Source organism: Nerophis ophidion, linkage group LG23 (assembly GCF_033978795.1).
Source record: "Nerophis ophidion isolate RoL-2023_Sa linkage group LG23, RoL_Noph_v1.0, whole genome shotgun sequence".
NCBI classification, from domain to species: Eukaryota; Metazoa; Chordata; class Actinopteri; order Syngnathiformes; family Syngnathidae; genus Nerophis; species Nerophis ophidion.
Genome location: NC_084633.1, coordinates 30,160,637 through 30,182,652, shown reverse-complemented (window position 1 = coordinate 30,182,652; position 22,016 = coordinate 30,160,637). Strand labels below are relative to the sequence as shown.

Sequence of the window (22,016 nt, the reverse complement as noted above, 5' to 3'; positions counted from 1 at the left end):
GTGATATAGATCCCGATTGCAATCTTTACAATAATATTACCAGAAACTGTGAGTACTACACAGATGAACAATTTAAATGTGTGAATACGGACAAATCCATCCATCCATCCATTTTCTACCGCTTATTCCCTTTCGGGGTCGCGGGGGGCGCTGGCGCCTATCTCAGCTACAATCGGGCGGAAGGCAGGGTACACCCTGGACAAGTCGCCACCTCATCGCAGGGCCAACACAGATAGACAGACAACATTCACACTCACATTCACACACTAGGGCCAATTTAGTGTTGCCAATCAACCTATCCCCAGGTGCATGTCTTTGGAAGTGGGAGGAAGCCGGAGTACCCGGAGGGAACCCACGCATTCACGGGGAGAACATGCAAACTCCACACAGAAAGATCCCGAGCCTGGATTTGAACCCAGGACTGCAGGAACTTCGTATTGTGAGGCAGACGCACTAACCCCTCTGCCACCGTGAAGCCCATACGGACAAATCATTTACTGTAATACACTTCAATAGCCGAAGCTTGTTTAAAAATCTTGACAATATTACTGAATATTTGAGCCAGTTCAAAAAATTTAGTGTTGTTGCATTCTCAGAGACTTGGCTCGACGATAACAAGTGCTGTGAAATGAGATTGGATGGTTATGAATTATTCACCACAAACAGAGTTGAAAAAAGGGGAGGAGGAGTTGCACTTTTTGTAAATAAAGATTTAAAATGTTGGAAGATTGACAGCAAATCTACTGCTATTGCTGGAGTATTTGAATGTATAACTGTAGAAATCGAAGTAGAAAAATCGAAACAAATAAACGGCAGTTGTGTCTATAGAACACCTGGATCATGTTTGGATACATTCAATGAAAAACTTGATTATATATTTAGTAAGTCAAATAAAATCCATATTGTGTGCGGTGATTTTAATATTAATCTTATGAATCCCATGGACAGTACCAAAACATATATGCATACATACATGTATGGACATATATGCATACATACATGTATGGACATATATGCATACATACATGTATGGACATATATGCATACATACATGTATGGACATATATGCATACATACATGTATGGACGTATATGCATACATACATGTATGGACATATATATGCATACATACATGTATGGACATATATATGCATACATACATGTATAGACATATATATGCATACATACATGTATAGACATATATATGCATACATACATATATAGACATATATATGCATACATACATATATAGACATATATATGCATACATACATATATAGACATATATATGCATACATACATATATAGACATATATATGCATACATACATATATATAGACATATATAGGCATACATACATATATATAGACATATATATGCATACATACATATATATAGACATATATATGCATACATACATATATAGACATATATATGCATACATACATATATATAGGCATATATATGCATACATACATATATATAGGCATATATATGCATACATACATATATATAGGCATATATATGCATACATACATATATATAGGCATATATATGCATACATACATATATATAGGCATATATATGCATACATACATATATATAGGCATATATATGCATACATACATATATATGGGCATATATATGCATACATACATATATATAGGCATATATATGCATACATACATATAGGCATATATATGCATACATACATATAGGCATATATATGCATACATACATATATATAGGCATACATATGCATACATACATATATATAGGCATACATATGCATACATACATATATATAGGCATATATATGCACATATACATATATATAGACATATATATGCATACATACATATATATATATAGACATATATATGCATACATACATATATAGACATATATATGCATACATACATATATATAGACATATATATGCATACATACATATATATAGACATATATATGCATACATATATATAGACATATATATGCATACATACATATAGGCATATATATGCATACATACATATATATAGGCATACATATGCATACATACATATATATAGGCATACATATGCATACATACATATATATAGGCATACATATGCATACATACATATATATAGGCATACATATGCATACATACATATATATAGGCATACATATGCATACATACATATATATAGGCATATATATGCACATATACATATATATAGACATATATATGCATGCATACATATATATAGACATATATATGCATACATACATATATATGCATACATACATATATATAGACATATATATGCATACATACATACATATAGACATATATATGCATATATATGCATACATACATATAGACATATATATGCATATATATGCATACATACATATATATAGACATATATATGCATACATACATATATATGCATACATACATATATATAGACATATATATGCATACATACATATATAGACATTATATATGCATACATACATATATATACATTATATATGCATACATACATATATAGACATTATATATGCATACATATATATATGGACATTATATATGCACACATATATATATAGACATTATATATGCACACATATATATATAGACATATATATGCACACATACATATATAGACATATATATGCACACATACATATATAGACATATATATGCACAGATACATACATATATATGCATACATACATATGTATACATACACATATATGCATACATACATATATACACATATATGCATACATACATATATACACATATATGCATACATACATATATACACATATATGCATACATACATATATACACATATATGCATACATACATATATACACATATATGCATACATACATATATATGCATACATATATGCATACATATATATGCATACATATATATGCATACATATATGCATACATATATATGCATACATATATATGCATACATACATATATATGCATACATATATGCATACATATATGCATATATGCATACATATATGCATACATATATGCATACATATATGCATATATGCATACATATATGCATACATACATATATGCATATATGCATACATATATGCATATATATGCATACACACATATATGCATATATATGCATACACACATATATGCATATATATGCATACACACATATATGCATATATATGCATACACACACATATGCATATATATGCATACACACACATATGCATATATATGCATACACACACATATGCATATATATGCATACACACATATATGCATATATATGCATACACACATATATGCATATATATGCATACACACATACATGCATATATATGCATACACACATATATGCATATATATGCATACACACATACATGCATATATATGCATACACACATATATGCATACACACACACACATATGCATATATATGCATACACACATATGCATATATATGCATACACACATATATGCGTATATATGCATACACACATATATGCGTATATATGCATACACACATATATGCATATATATGCATACACACATATATGCATATATATGCATACACACATATATGCATATATATGCATACACACATATATGCATATATATGCATACACACATATATGCATATACACATATATGCATATATATGCATACACACATATATGCATATATATGCATACACACATATATGCATATATATGCATACACACATATATGCGTATATATGCATACACACATATATGCGTATATATGCATACACACATATATGCGTATATATGCATACACACATATATGCGTATATATGCATACACACATATATGCGTATATATGCATACACACATATATGCATATATATGCATACACACATATATGCATATATATGCATACACACATATATGCATATATATGCATACACACATATATGCATATATATGCATACACACATATATGCATATACACATATATGCATATATATGCATATACACATATATGCATATATATGCATACACACATATATGCATATATATGCATATATGTGTATATGCATATATGTGTGTATGCATATATATGCATATATGTGCGTATGCATATATATGCATATATGTGTGTATGCATATATATGCATATATATGCATACACACATATATGCATATATATGCATACACACATATATGCATATATATGCATACACACATATATGCATATATATGCATACACACATATATGCATATATATGCATACACACATATATGCATATATATGCATACACACATATATGCATATATATGCATACAGACATATGTGCATATATATGCATACACACATATATATGCATACACGCATATATATGCATACATGCATATATATGCATACATGCATATATATATATGCATACATGCATATATATATGCATACATGCATATATATGCATACATACATATACACATATATGCATACATACATATATACACATATATGCATACATACATATATACACATATATGCATACATACATATATACACATATATGCATACATACATATATACACATATATGCATACATACATATATGCACATATATGCATACATACATATATGCACATATATGCATACATACATATATACACATATATGCATACATACATATATACACATATATGCATACATACATATATGCACATATATGCATACATACATATATGCACATATATGCATACATACATATATACACATATATGCATACATACATATATACATATATATGCATACATACATATATACACATATATGCATACATACATATATACACATATATGCATACATACATATATACACATATATGCATACGGACGGCGTGGCGCAGTGGAAAAGTGGCCGTGCGCAACCCGAGGGTCACTGGTTCAAATCCCACCTAGAACCAACCTCGTCACGTCCGTTGTGTCCTGAGCAAGACACTTCACCCTTGCTCCTGATGGGTGCTGGTTGGCACCTTGCATGGCAGCTCCCTCCATCAGTGTGTGAATGTGTGTGTGAATGGGTAAATGTGGAAGTAGTGTCAAAGCGCTTTGAGTACCTTGAAGGTAGAAAAGCGCTATACAAGTACAACCCATTTATTTATTTTATTTACATACATATATACACATATATGCACACATACATATATATATACACATATATGCACACACACATATATATATACACATATATGCACACACACATATATATATACACATATATGCACACACACATATATATATACACATATATGCACACACACATATATATATACACATATATGCACACACACATATATATATACACATATATGCACACACACATATATATATACACATATATGCACACACACATATATATATATACACATATATGCACACACACATATATATACACATATATGCACACACACATATATATACACATATATGCACACACACATATATATATACACATATATGCACACACACATATATATATACACATATATGCACACACACATATATATATACACATATATGCACACACACATATATATATACACATATATGCACACACACATATATATATACACATATATGCACACACACATATATATATACACATATATGCACACACACACATATATATACACATATATGCACACACACACATATATATACACATATATGCACACACACACATATATATACACATATATGCACACACACACATATATATACACATATATGCACACACACACATATATATACACATATATGCACACACACACATATATATACACATATATGCACACACACACATATATATACACATATATGCACACACACACATATATATACACATATATGCACACACACACATATATATACACATATATGCACACACACACATATATAAACACATATATGCACACACACACATATATAAACACATATATGCACACACACACATATATATACACATATATGCACACACACACATATATATACACATATATGCACACACACACATATATATACACATATATGCACACACACACATATATATACACATATATGCACACACACACATATATATACACATATATGCACACACACACATATATATACACATGTATGCACACACACACATATATATACACATGTATGCACACACACACATATATATACACATGTATGCACACACACACATATATATACACATGTATGCACACACACACATATATATACACATGTATGCACACACACACATATATATACACATATATGCACACACACACATATATATACACATATATGCACACACACACATTTATATACACATATATGCACACACACACACATTTATATACACATATATGCACACACACACATATATATACACATATGCACACACATATATATACACATATGCACACACACACATATATATACACATATGCACACACACACATATATACACATATGCACACACACACATATATACACATATATGCACACACACACATATATATACACATATATGCACACACACACATATATATACACATATATGCACACACACACATATATATACACATATATGCACACACACACATATATACACACATATATGCACACACACACATATATACACACATATATGCACACACACACATATATACACACATATATGCACACATACATATATACACACATACATATATACACATATATACACACATACATATATACACATATATACACACATACATATATACACGTACATATATACACACATACATATATACACGTACATGCATGCACACATACATATATGCACGTACATGCATGCACACATACATATATGCACGTACATGCATGCACACATACATATATGCACGTACATGCATGCACACATACATATATGCACGTACATGCATGCACACATACATATATGCACGTACATGCATGCACACATACATATATGCACGTACATGCATGCACACATACATATATGCACGTACATGCATGCACACATACATATATGCACGTACATGCATGCACACATACATATATGCACGTACATGCATGCACACATACATATATGCACGTACATGCATGCACACATACATATATGCACGTACATGCATGCACACATACATATATGCACGTACATGCATGCACACATACATATATGCACGTACATGCATGCACACATACATATATGCACGTACATGCATGCACACATACATATATGCACGTACATGCATGCACACATACATATATGCACGTACATGCATGCACACATACATATATGCACGTACATGCATGCACACATACATATATGCACGTACATGCATGCACACATACATATATGCACGTACATGCATGCACACATACATATATGCACGTACATGCATGCACACATACATATATGCACGTACATGCATGCACACATACATATATGCACGTACATGCATGCACACATACATATATGCACGTACATGCATGCACACATACATATATGCACGTACATGCATGCACACATACATATATGCACGTACATGCATGCACACATACATATATGCACGTACATGCATGCACACATACATATATGCACGTACATGCATGCACACATACATATATGCACGTACATGCATGCACACATACATATATGCACGTACATGCATGCACACATACATATATGCACGTACATGCATGCACACATACATATATGCACGTACATGCATGCACACATACATATATGCACGTACATGCATGCACACATACATATATGCACGTACATGCATGCACACATACACGTACATGCATGCACACATACACGTACATGCATACATACACGTACATGCATACATACACGTACATGCATACATACACGTACATGCATACATACACGTACATGCATACATACACGTACATGCATACATACACGTACATGCATACATACATACACGTACATGCATACATACATACACGTACATGCATACATACACGTACATGCATACATACACGTACATGCATACATACACGTACATGCATACATACACGTACATGCATACATACATATATACACGTACATGCATACATACACGTACATGCATACATACACGTACATGCATACATACACGTACATGCATACATACACGTACATGCATACATACACGTACATGCATATATACACGTACATGCATACATACATATATACACGTACATGCATACATACATATATACACGTACATGCATACATACATATATACACGTACATGCATACATACATACATATATACACGTACATGCATACATACATACATATATACACGTACATGCATACATACATACATATATACACGTACATGCATACATACATACATATATACACGTACATGCATACATACATACATATATACACGTACATGCATACATACATACATATATACACGTACATGCATACATACATACATATATACACGTACATGCATACATACATACATATATACACGTACATGCATACATACATACATACATATATACACGTACATGCATACATACATACATACACGTACATGCATACATACATACATACACGTACATGCATACATACATACATACACGTACATGCATACATACATACATACACGTATATGCATACATACATATATACACGTACATGCATACATACATACATATATACACGTACATGCATACATACATACATACATATATACACGTACATGCATACATACATACATACACGTACATGCATACATACATACATACACGTACATGCATACATACATACATACACGTACATGCATACATACATACACGTACATGCATACATACATACATACATACACGTACATGCATACATACATACATACACTTACATGCATACATACATATATACACGTACATGCATACATACATATATACACGTACATGCATACATACATATATACACATACATGCATACATACACATATACGCATACATACATATATACACGTATATGCATACATACATATATACACGTATATGCATACATACATATATACACGTATATGCATACATACATATATACACGTATATGCATACATACATATATACACGTATATGCATACATACATATATACACGTATATGCATACATACATATATACACGTATATGCATACATACATATATACACATATATGCATACATACATATATACACATATATGCATACATACATATATACACATATATGCATACATACATATATACACATATATGCATACATACATATATACACATATATGCATACATACATATATACACATATATGCATACATGCATACATACACATATATGCATACATGCATACATACACATATATGCATACATGCATACATACACATATATGCATACATGCATACATACACATATATGCATACATGCATACATACACATATATGCATACATGCATATATACACATATATGCATACATGCATATATACACATATATGCATACATGCATATATACACATATATGCATACATGCATATATACACATATATGCATACATGCATATATACACATATATGCATACATGCATATATACACATATATGCAAACATACATATATACACATATATGCAAACATACATATATACACATATATGCATACATGCATATATACACATATATGCATACATGCATATATACACATATATGCATACATGCATATATACACATATATGCATACATGCATATATACACATATATGCATACATACATACATACATATATGCATACATACATATATACACATATATGCATACATACATATATACACATATATGCATACATACATATATACACATATATGCATACATACATATATACACATATATGCATACATACATATATACACATATGCATACATACATATATACACATATATGCATACCTACATATATACACACACATACATATATACACACACATACATATATACACACACATATATATATACATATACATACACACACATATATACATACATATATATATATATATATATACACACATATATATACAAACATACATACATACATACATACATACATACATACATACATACATATATATATATATATACATATATAAAGGCCTACTGAAACCCACTACTACTGAGCATGCAGTCTGATAGTCTATATATCAATGATGAAATATTAACATTGCAACACATGCCAATACGGCCTTTTTAGTTTACTAAATTGCAATTTTAAATTTCCCGCGAGTTTCTTGTTGAAAGCGTCGCGGAATGATGACGCGTACGCGTGACGTCACGGACCGTAAGGAAATATTAGCGCTGCACCAAACACGGCTAAAAGTTGTCTCTGTTCATGGCGTAATTACACTGTATTTTGGACATCTGTGTTGCTAAATCTTTTGCAATTTGTTCATTTAATAATGGAGACTATAAAGAACAATGCTGTTTGTGGAAAGCGGTGGATTGCAGCTGTCTTTAGCACCGAGACACAGCCGGAGTTTCTTTGTTTGTTGTGAAGCAGAGCAGTCAAGCAAACATGTTTTCTCTACGTCAACCAGCACGTTTTTGGATGGGGAAATTGTGATATATATCTTAACGGAGAAATCATTGGATTATTCGTCGTCCTGCAGCAGCTGTTTGAAAGCCAGCTGTGAGCTTGGCTCCCCGGCTTCTCTCTGAGACACTGCGCGTTTACCGCAGCCATCCGACTTCGAGGTATGTCTTTACAATCTTTAAAATCTCACTAAAACACTATTAAAACAATAAGCAGATAAGGGATCTTCGAAAATTATCCTGGTAAATGTGTCTAATTACATCTGAAAAGCTCACACTGCCGCCGCCCGGAGCCGTTGCTTTTTTTCTTTTTTTTTTCTAGTCCTTCGCTATCAATATCTTAATTCACAAATCTTTCATCCTCGCTCAAATTAATGGGGAAATTGTCGCTTTCACGGTCCGAATTGCTCTTACTGCTGGTGGCTCCCATTATAAACAATGTGAATATGTGTGGAGCCCTGCAACTCGTGACGTCACGCGCTAGAGATGCGAGGTTTGCGGTCACAACCGCGGAGTCCGCGAATAAACCGCGGGTCGGGCGGGTTACATGACGAAAAAATAGATTTTAAATAGATTCGGGTGGGTGGCGGTTGAACCAATTCGGAAATATATATTGTAATAATCCCAGGAATGTAGGCTCATAAAACTTCTTCGTTTGTCTTGTCTTTATTGCACAAGATGTAATACAACCACACAAAAGCTCTCATGTCTCTAACGCTTTTCCCGGGACAACTCGAACTCTCACTTCCCTATCTCTCCCGGAAGTCCCGCCCCCCAGCCAAAGTCATTGGCTAACACCCCGTAGCCAGCCTGTACATTATACATAGTTAAATGTTATGTTGAAGAGGTTCATTTAGCCTACTGACGTGTATTTATAAATGGTTGATTTATACAGGCTAGTAGGTAAAGTGTTGTACCTGACATCACTTGATGGTACAATCCATATATCACGTCACAGACAACGTCACACTAACATCACGTGACACCTCTGATGAAGGCTGCAGAAGCAAGGTAGCCCAAACTTGTCAGGTACAACACTTTACCTTACTAGCCTATAGAAATCAACCATTTATAAATAGTTAAATGTTGTTACCCACATACGAAAAACGAGCAGCACTCTTTGAAACGGTATGTGGGCATACTTTTATTTTGAAGTGTCTCGTTTGGTCTGTCGACGGATGTAAGGAAGCTACTTCCGGGTATGGCCAACGAGGTATTTGTCATTTGTTGGTATTTTACTTGGTAAAATGTTTGATCCACATGCTGTGCATGTTATTATTTCTACATTTGTAACGTGCTTTATTTATTAGTTTTCACGGTGAATTTGAAGGGAAAGTAAGCCTTCAAATAAATCAGTTCAAGAAAGCCATTGTGTCTGTGCTATTTGGAGGGAGTTACACTTTCTCACCTCACTAATGCCTTGCATCGTCTATATTAGATATATAACATATATAATATATGAAATGTTGGTTCGGGTGGGTGGCGGGTGGATGACGACTTTAGTGATGCGGTTGCGGATGATATAATTGCCTATCCGCGCATCTCTATCATGCGCACATACTTCCGGTAAAGGCTAGGCTTTTCTATTGGCGACCAAAAGTTGCGAACTTTATCGTGGATGTTCTCTACTAAATCCTTTCAGCAAAAATATGGCAATATCGCAAAATGATCAAGTATGACACATATAATGGACCTGTTATTCCCGTTTAAAGAAGAAAATCTCATTCCAGTTCCAGTTTTAAAGGCCTACTGAAACCCACTACTACCCACCACACAATCTGATAGTTTATACATCAATGATGAAATATTAACATTGCAACACATGCCAATACGACCTTTTGAGTTTACTAAATTGCAATTTTAAATTTCCCGGGAGTTTTTTCTTGAAAACATTGCGTAATGATGACGTGTACGCTTGACGTCACGGTCACGGGCTGTTAGGAATATGAGCGCTGCACACACACACAGCTAAAAGTCGTTTGCTTTAACTGCATAATTACACAGTATTTTGGAGATCTGTGTTGCTGAATCTTTTGCAATTTGTTCAATTAATATTGGAGAAGTCAAAGTAGAAAGATGGAGTTGGGAAGCTTTAACCTTTAGCCACACAAACACACTGTGAATCCTTGTTTAAAATTCACGGAGGTGAAACTTTACTATGTATCACAGCAGACATGGATCCCAACCGAATGTCAACCAGCAGGTTTCGGTGAGAAAATTGTGGTTAAAAAGTCGCTTCTTACCGGATATCACCTGAGCTTGTGCCGTCCATACAGCTGCCGTCGACTCCCCTGAGACACTGCGTGTCAACACCCGGCCGTGGACGTACACCTCCGACTATCAGGTACTGTTAAACTCACTAAAACATTAGCAGCACAATAGAAAGATAAAGGATTTCCCAGAATTATCCTAGTAAATGTCTCTAAAAACATATTAATCCGTCTCAATGCAATCACTTTTTTTTTTCTCTAGTTTGTCGCTAATAATATCCTCAAACACAAATCTTTCATCCTCGAATTACTGGGGAAATTGTCGTTTTCTCGGCCCTTATAGCTGTGTTTGTTGGAGGCTCCCATTAAAATCAATGTGAATATGCGAGGAGCCATCAACATGTGAAATCAGAGTCTGCGACTTCCGGTCGAGGCAGAGCTTTTCTCTTAGCACCGAAAGTTGCGAAATTTATCGTGGATGTTCTCTACTAAATCCTTTCAGCGAAAATATGGCAATATCGCGAAATGATCAAGTATGACATATAGAATGGACCTGCTATCCCCGTTTAAATAAGAAAATCTCATTTCAGTAGGCCTTTAAGATGTCATACAGCAGTGGTCCCCAACCTTTTTGTATCCGCGCTTAATAATTTGTCCCGCAGCCCAGGTGGGGGGAGGGATCCTTTGTTTTTATTTTTTTCTTTGTCATGAAAAAGGGACGTTTTTGTCATTAAAAAGGGAGGTTTTTGTGGTTGGTGCACTAATTGTAAGTGTATATTGTGTTTTTTATGTTGATTTAATAAAAATTAAAAAAAAATTAAAACATTATTATTATTATTTTTATTTTTTAAATAAAAATTAATAAAAAATTCTTCTGCGGCCCGGTACCAATCGGACCACGGCCCGGTACCTGTAAAAATGTCCGCCTCTGACGATGCTGGAGTTGCTTTCGAGATCAGACGGACAAGAAAGGCCCGGTACCAATCAGGCCACGGCCCGGTGGTTGGGGACCACTGTCATACAGTATATGCCTTGAGCTCTTATTTTGAAGGCGCAGAAAGCGGAAGTGGTGACACGTTGCGATGGAGCGAAGTTTTGAAAACAAACGAAATAAAGTATTCCTCGTATAAAACTGGAGCCTCCGTGTTTCTTGTTATTTTGTAGTTTTATACAGTATTAGCGACATATATAAACCCTCGGTTATAATAATATGGTCAGGGTTCCTGCTTCCAATTTGCATTTTTCATGATGACGACTGTCACCTTTTCAACAGGTGTCCTAATCAACGAGTCGGACGTTCAGTGCGTCAAATGTTTGGAAGCCGCAGCGTACTCACGGTATGCCGAGTCTCTGTTGTCCCAGTTCTCCCACAGGCCAATGGTAAGTCCACAAAACCGGTCAAAAATGAGGATTCCTTCCATGCAGTGGCTGCGTAGCAAAAAACGCTGCGGCTGACAGGTGGTCCAGCTGGCGAGTGTGAGGTCTATTTCCGCTTCCGCCCGGTCTGACAGCACCGGATGCCTTTTACATTCCCACATTCTATTACGTTACATTTTAAATATGAGCATGATTATTTAATACGCCTGTAACAGTTCATAATAATAAATGAATGGATGACATAATAAGTACCGTATTTCCTTGAATTGCCACCTGGGCGCTAATTAATTTAAAACCTCTTCTCACTCCTGCGCTTACAAAAGGCATGCAGTACAAGTAAGCATGCGCTAATTATTTTAAAACCTCTTCTCACTCCGGCACTTACCAAAGGCATGCAGTAAAAATTTGAGTGTGATGTAAGCTTGGACCTTAAATCCTACTGAATAGCTCTTAATCTTCTTCCCTTTATGCGATTTCAAATAACCGGTTTTGAAATCAGCCTCCTCCATTTTGAAAATGATGACAGGGGACGTGTCACTGGTGACATCACGAGTTTGACCAGGCGGTAATACTAAGCATGCGCTTATTATTTTGGGAAGTGAGTTTGACCCGGCAGTAATTCAAGGCAGGCGCATACTATATGCCCTGCGGCAATTCAAGGAAATACGGTATATTATATACTTTTCCCAGCTGAGTTCAAGTTAATTGTGACTAGCAATATTTATTTTATATATATACACACATTGATGGACCCCTATGGGCAGATTGTAGGAAGCGCTCCTCAGTGTATCGGAGGCACATGACCAATAGTGAAGTGAAGTGAATTATATTTATATAGCGCTTTTCTCAAGTGACTCAAAGTTCTTTACATCCATCCATCCATCCATCATCTTCCGCTTATCCGAGGTCGGGTCGCGGGGGCAACAGCCTAAGCAGGGAAACCCAGACTTCCCTCTCCCCAGCCACTTCGTCTAGCTCTTCCCGGGGGATCCCGAGGCGTTCCCAGGCCAGCCGGGAGACATAGTCTTCCCAACGTGTCCTGGGTCTTGCCCGTGGCCTCCTACCGGTTGGACGTGCCCTAAACACCTCCCTAGGGAGGCGTTCGGGTGGCATCCTGACCAGATGCCCGAACCACCTCATCTGGCTCCTCTCGATGTGAAGGAGCAGCGGCTTTACTTTGAGTTCCTCCCGGATGGCAGAGCTTCTCACCCTATCTCTAAGGGAGAGCCCCGCCACACGGCGGAGGAAACTCATTTCGGCCGCTTGTACCCGTGATCTTATCCTTTCGGTCATGACCCAAAGCTCATGACCATAGGTGAGGATGGGAACGTAGATCGACCGGTAAATTGAGAGCTTTACCTTCCGGCTCAGCTCCTTCTTCACCACAACGGACCGGTACAACGTCCGCATTACTGAAGACGCCGCACCGATCCGCCTGTCGATCTCACGATCCACTCTTCCCTCACTCGTGAACAAGACTCCTAGGTACTTGAACTCCTCCACTTGGGGCAGGGTCTCCTCCCCAACCCGGAGATGGCACTCCACCCAATATCTAAGTTACATTTAAACCAGTGTGGGTGGCACTGGGAGCAAGTGGGTAAAGTGTCTTGCCCAAGGACACAACGGTAGTAACTAGGATGGCACAAGCGAGAATCGAACCTGCAACCCTCAAGTTGCTGGCACGGCCACTCTACCAACCGAGCTATGCCGCAATAGTCGCATTACAGCAGGCCTGGGCAATTATTTTGACTCGGGAGGCCAAATTTAGAGAATAAAAATGTGTCTGGGGGCCGTTATATCTATTTTTAGGAAAACCAATACAAAACCTCACAAAAAAGTCTGAATAAATGCTAAAAATGTTATGGCAGACCGCCTTAAAAAATGGAATGGAATTGTATATTTTTCTATGAACGATAAAACACTGAATATATAAACGTCACACCCCCTCTCAAGTCGACATATTTTACAATCAAGCCAAATGCAACAAATACACCAAAATATGAATCCGAAGGGTAAAAAAAAAACAAAAAAACATCAACAATCTGATATATATGATATATCACTAAGCTTTAGAACTTTCTTGTAAAAATCTCCTTCCACGTCTGTCCCTGACACCCGCCTTTCAAGCTGGTCGCTCTGGAAACACTCTGTGGAAACACTCCCCACTACACTGCTTGGTGCCACGTCTGACCTGCTGTGACGTAGATTACCATAGTAACTACAAACCCCGTTTCCATATGAGTTGTGAAATTGTGTTAGATGTAAATATAAACGGAATACAATGATTTGCAAATCCTTTTCAACCTATATTCAGTTGAATGCACTACAAAGACAAGATATTTGATGTTCAAACTCATAAACGTTGTTTTTTTTTGCAAATAATAATTAACTTAGAATTTCATGGCTGCAACACGTGCCAAAGTAGTTGGCAAAGGGCATGTTCACTACTGTGTTACATCACATTTTCTTTTAACAACACTCAATAAACGTTTGGGAACTGAGGAAACTCTTTGATGAAGTTTAAAAGTGGAATTATTTACCATTATTTCTTGATGTACAGCTGAAGTTTTTCAACAGTTTGGGGTCTTGTTGTCGTATTTTACGCTTCATAATGCACCACACATTTTCGATGGGAGACAGGTCTGGACTGCAGGCGGGCCGGAAAGTACCCGCACTCTTTTACTACGAAACCACGCTGTTGTAACACATGGCTTGGCATTGTCTAGCTGAAATAAGCAGGGGGGTCCATGATAAATTTGCTTGGATTACAACATATGTTGCTCCAAAACCTGTATGTACCATTCAGCATTAATGGTGCCTTCACAGATGTGTAAGTTACCCATGCCTTGGGCACTAATGCACCCCCATACCATCACAGATGCTGGCTTTTGAACTTTGTGTCGATAACAATCCGGATGATTATTTTCCTCTTTGTTCCGGAGGACACCATTGTCCACAGTTTCCAAATATAATTTGAAATGTGGACTCATCAGACCACAGAACACTTTTCCACTTTACATCGGTCCATCTTAGATGACCTCGGGCCAGCGAAGCCGGCAGCGTTCCTTTGTGTTGTTGATAAATGGCTTTCGCTTTGCATAGTAGTTTTAACTTACAGATGTAGCAACCAACTGTAGTTACTGACAGTGGTTTTATGAAGTGTTCCTGAGCCCATGTGGTGAATATCCTTTACACACTGATGTCGGTTTTTGATGCAGTAGCGCCTGAGGGATCAAAGCTCCGTAATATCATCGCTTACGTGCAGTGATTTCTCCAGATTCTCTGAACCTTTTGATGATTTTACGGACTGTAGATGGTAAAATCCCTAAATTCCTTGCAATAGCTCGTTGAGAAATGTTGTTCTAAAACTGTTTGACAATTTGCTTACAAAGTGGTGACCCTCGCCCCATCCTTGTTTGTAAATGACTTAGCATTTCATGGAAGCTGTTTTTATACCCAATCATGGCACCCACCAGTTCCCAATTAGCCTGTACACCTGTGGGATGTTCCAAACAAGTGTTTGATGAGCATTCCTCAACTTTATCAGTATTTATTGCCACCTTTCCCATTTTCTTTGTCACTTGTTGCTGGCATCAAATTTTAAAGTTAATGATTATTTGCAAAAAAAAAAATGTTCATCAGTTTGAACATCAAATATGTTGTCTTTGTAGCATATTCAATTGAATATGGGTTGAAAATGATTTGCAAATCATTGTATTCCGTTTATATTTACATCTAACACAATTTCCCAACTCATATGGAAACGGGGTTTGTAGTAGGGTTGTACAGTATACGGGTATTAGTATAGTACCGCGATACTACCGCAGTACCATACCACCTCAAAAAAGTACCGGTTCGCCACACCCTAAGATTTTTTGATAAAATAAAGCCAAGAATGCAATTTTTTGTGGTCCCCTTTGTTGAGAAAAGTATTGAAAAGTACCGAAAATGATCAAAATAATATTGGTATCAGGACAACACTAGTCACTAAAATATCATGCAAAAGCACAGATTCCAACCATTGAAATATCTTGTATAGTTCAAGACTTCTGGTGAGTAGAAAATATCACTGCACATCATTATGGCAGCTACACTTCCCATCTTAAAGATCTAAAAAAAAATATTTGGGAATGTCCGGCAGGCCTGATTGAAAAGCTTAACGGGCCGAATGTGGCCCCCGGGCCTTGATTTGCCCAGATCTGCATTAGAGTGTGCAAGGACACTTGACTTAAGTCTGCGTTTTTAAAAGACCAAAAACCTTTGTGTGGACAAGCGGCCGTAACGCAGAGATAAGTATGCGTTTATTAAGTATCCGTGTTCGTGTGGTTGTCCCGTAACAAAATGTTTTTTGATATCTTTCGATAACTTTCAAAATAAAGAGTACTTCAAAAATTGCTGTATTTTAACAAAATATCCTATGATACAATAACATAAGTTTCTTGTTACAATCAGAATACTATAAACATTTAGGTGTAGACGTTAGATACATTTGCGCAAAGTAGCGGTTCGGTATTGCCGATACCAGCCTGAATTATAGTTGGTATCGGATCGGAAAGAAAATCAGTGAGTATTTTGTACTGCGTTGTAAGCTGTGCTCTGTATGCTTTTTATATGTGGAATTGCGTCACCGCCCGGTTTAATTTCCGCTACACGTGTTTGGCTCACTGCGTGGGGCAAGGACAGCCTGCATTCTTGTATTTGTTACTTTCTTGAGACCAGAGAAAAAAAGCGTACATCTTTAGGACCAACTTTTGTAGATGTATAAAGATGTGTATTTACAACATTAATGATGTATATGTACTATGCCAATATATAAAAGCTTGTTGTGAAAAATAAGTTGGAATTTCACAAGTTAAACTTAAAATTTAGCTCTGTGATAAGGGGCGACTTGTCGAGGGTGTATGCCACCTTCCACCCAAATGCAGCTGAGATAGGCTCCAGCACCTCCCACAAACCCAAAAGGGACAAGCGGTAGAAAATGTATGAATGGAAAAAACTTAGAATTTGGGAATTTTTATAATGAAAGTCGTCATTTTTATTCAACGCCAGACTAAATTTTAGAAGAAAAACTGAACATTTGTGCAATATTATGATAAAAGTTGGAATTTTACTCAATAACAGTCGCAATTTGACAAGAAAAGCTTCTAATTTGGCAATTTTATGAAAAGAGTCTTGACTTTACTCGTCAAGTCACAATTGTGTAAGAAAAGTTGAAAATGTTGTCAGTGTTATAATAATAATCGGAATTTCACTTGGCAAAATTATGACGAAAGTACTAATTTTACTGAGAAGCTAACTGTTAATGGCCATTATAGTCTTAGTCCTGTAGTGTATTTGTTCATCCTACAGTCACATATGGGACACGGGTTGTCTTATCTCAGCACCGGAAGTCGTAAAATCAGCTGTTCACCCGACGAGTTTTTTCGGGGATGAATAGGGAAGTCCTTCTTTAGCTGCCATTTTGTTTTATCATATATTGCTGCCTTTGCACCTGTCAATGTTTACTTTGGCACGCACATTAAATCAACCCCCGAAAATTCAGACTTTGGAGCAATGTTCACGGACTCTAGTATATGGCTCTCTATTGGTCTCAAGAAGGGTAGAAATGCAAACACACACACAGAGGAGTGTTTTGTACAACTTAACTATAAACAAATAATATTGCATGTATTCATTTTCAGTTTGACGTACATTGATATGACACACAAACACAAACATATTATTGTCACAGTAAGGAATCACTAAATACTCTTTTACAAGAAACAGAGAGGAATATGCTTCATAACACAAAAATCCAGAGTGAGGCTGTGAAACAAGTCAAAATGCTTTCCCCATACATCGAAATAAAAATAGTCAGCATCAGATTTGGTTTGGGTCAGCCAATGAAATATATATATTTTTTTAACACAAGACATTATACATTACCTCCTCTTAATAATGTTCCACAAGTCACATGGTCCACAGGAACTCATCATCAAATGTATTTATTTTGTATATTCAAATATAAAAGCGCAGTGCACCCGTAAAGTATTCACAGTGTTTGTTTTTTATTTTTTCAAATAAATTTGCACAAATCTAAAAAAAAAATTACTTTTCACATTGTCAATATGGGTCATGCTTTGACTTTTTAGTATGCAGCTCTTGGTGCTCTTGGACCACTTGGAACATTTCACATTTTCCACACTTTGTTTTGTTAAAGCCTTATCCCAAAATAGAATAAATTAATGTTTGTCCTTAAAATTCTTCACACTAGTACCTATGCTGTCTATGTGATTTTCCATCCATCCATTTCCTACCGCTTATTCCCTTTTGGGGTCGCGGGGGGCGCTGGCGCCTATCTCAGCTACAATCGGACGGAAGGCGGGGTACACCCTGGACAAGTCGTCACCTCATCGCAGGGCCAACACAGATAGACAGACAACATTCACACTCACATTCACACACTAGGGCCAATTTAGTGTTGCCAATCAACCTATCCCCAGGTGCATGTCGTCTATGTGATTTTTTTATTTTTTTTTTTATTTACAAGTGTATTAAAAATATTAGACTTGCTAAGCTTGTGGCATTGTAATCAAAAAGACTTAAGAGTTAAGTTGTCTACCACGTGTAGCTTTAAGGGTTGTTATTGCATCAAAGGTGCATCAGTATTGAGCAAAGGTTGTGAACAATTACATACATGTGATTTGATGTTTTTATTTTTTCATAAATTTGCAAAAATAAAAATAAAAATACCTTTCAGCTTGTCATTATGGGGTATTGTGTGTAGAATTTTGAGGACAAAAAAATATTTATTCCATTTTGGAATAAGGCTGGAACATAAAAAAAATGTGCAAAAAGTGTAAATACATTCCGGATGCACTGTATATTATTTTCTATTTTTTTTGATGAACCACTCTAAAATTCTAAGTTCCGGTAAACTTTATACAGCTAATGTATTTGCTAAAAACTCACAGTCCTGTTACTCAAACAAATCATCTTCACCAGAAAGTTGCCTGAGTAGTTCAAAAATGTATACATCAGATTTACATTCAAAACAAGATAGAAATGTAAGGTTTTAACGAGCAAATGGCACTCAATTTGTGGAACACTGCTTATGTTATTTATTTACACCCTTTTTTAAGAAGTGCATTCTATATTTTTTTTAGTAAATTATTGTCGCGTGGTGTTGAATTACTCATGATGAAATATAGTTTTTTTTTAATACAAGACATTAACACCTTACCTCTTCCTGAAAAATAGAAATGTTCCACAAGTCACATGGTCCACAGGAAGTTGCATCATCAAATGCATTTCTTTTGTATATTCAATGATAAAATTGCAGCACAGCCCTTATACCTACAGTGCATCCGGAAAGTATTCACAGCTTAATATATTTGTGAAAAATTTCCAAACATAACCTTTTACATTGTTATTGTGGGTTATCGTGTGGAGAATTTTGAGGAAGAAAAAAAAATAATTTATTCCATTTTGCAATAAGGCTGTACCATAACGTGTAAAAAGTGTAAATACATTCCGAATGCACTGCATATTATTTTTTCGTGTTTTTGTTGAACCACTCTAATCTTCCAAGTGTGCTTTGTATATTAAACGTTTCATGTATTTGCTTAAAAACTCATTCCTGTTGCTGAAACGAATCATCTTCACTGTAAAGTTGCCAGAGTAGTTAAAACACACACACACATATACATATATACATATATATATATATATATATATATATATATATATATATATATATATATATATATATATATATATATATATATATATATATATATATATATATAT

The 22,016-nt window shown here is 35.4% G+C and overlaps 1 long non-coding RNA gene across 1 annotated transcript in view; it reads right to left on the bottom strand.

Moving 5' to 3' along the window:
• Window positions 1-14,320, bottom strand: part of LOC133541039 (uncharacterized) — a 26,965-nt gene extending 12,645 nt beyond the window's left edge. The window contains exon 1 of the long non-coding RNA XR_009803778.1: window positions 14,188-14,320. This is a non-coding gene — a long non-coding RNA (uncharacterized LOC133541039). The remainder of the gene's footprint in view (window positions 1-14,187) is intronic.
• Between the last annotated feature and the right edge of the window lie 7,696 nt (window positions 14,321-22,016).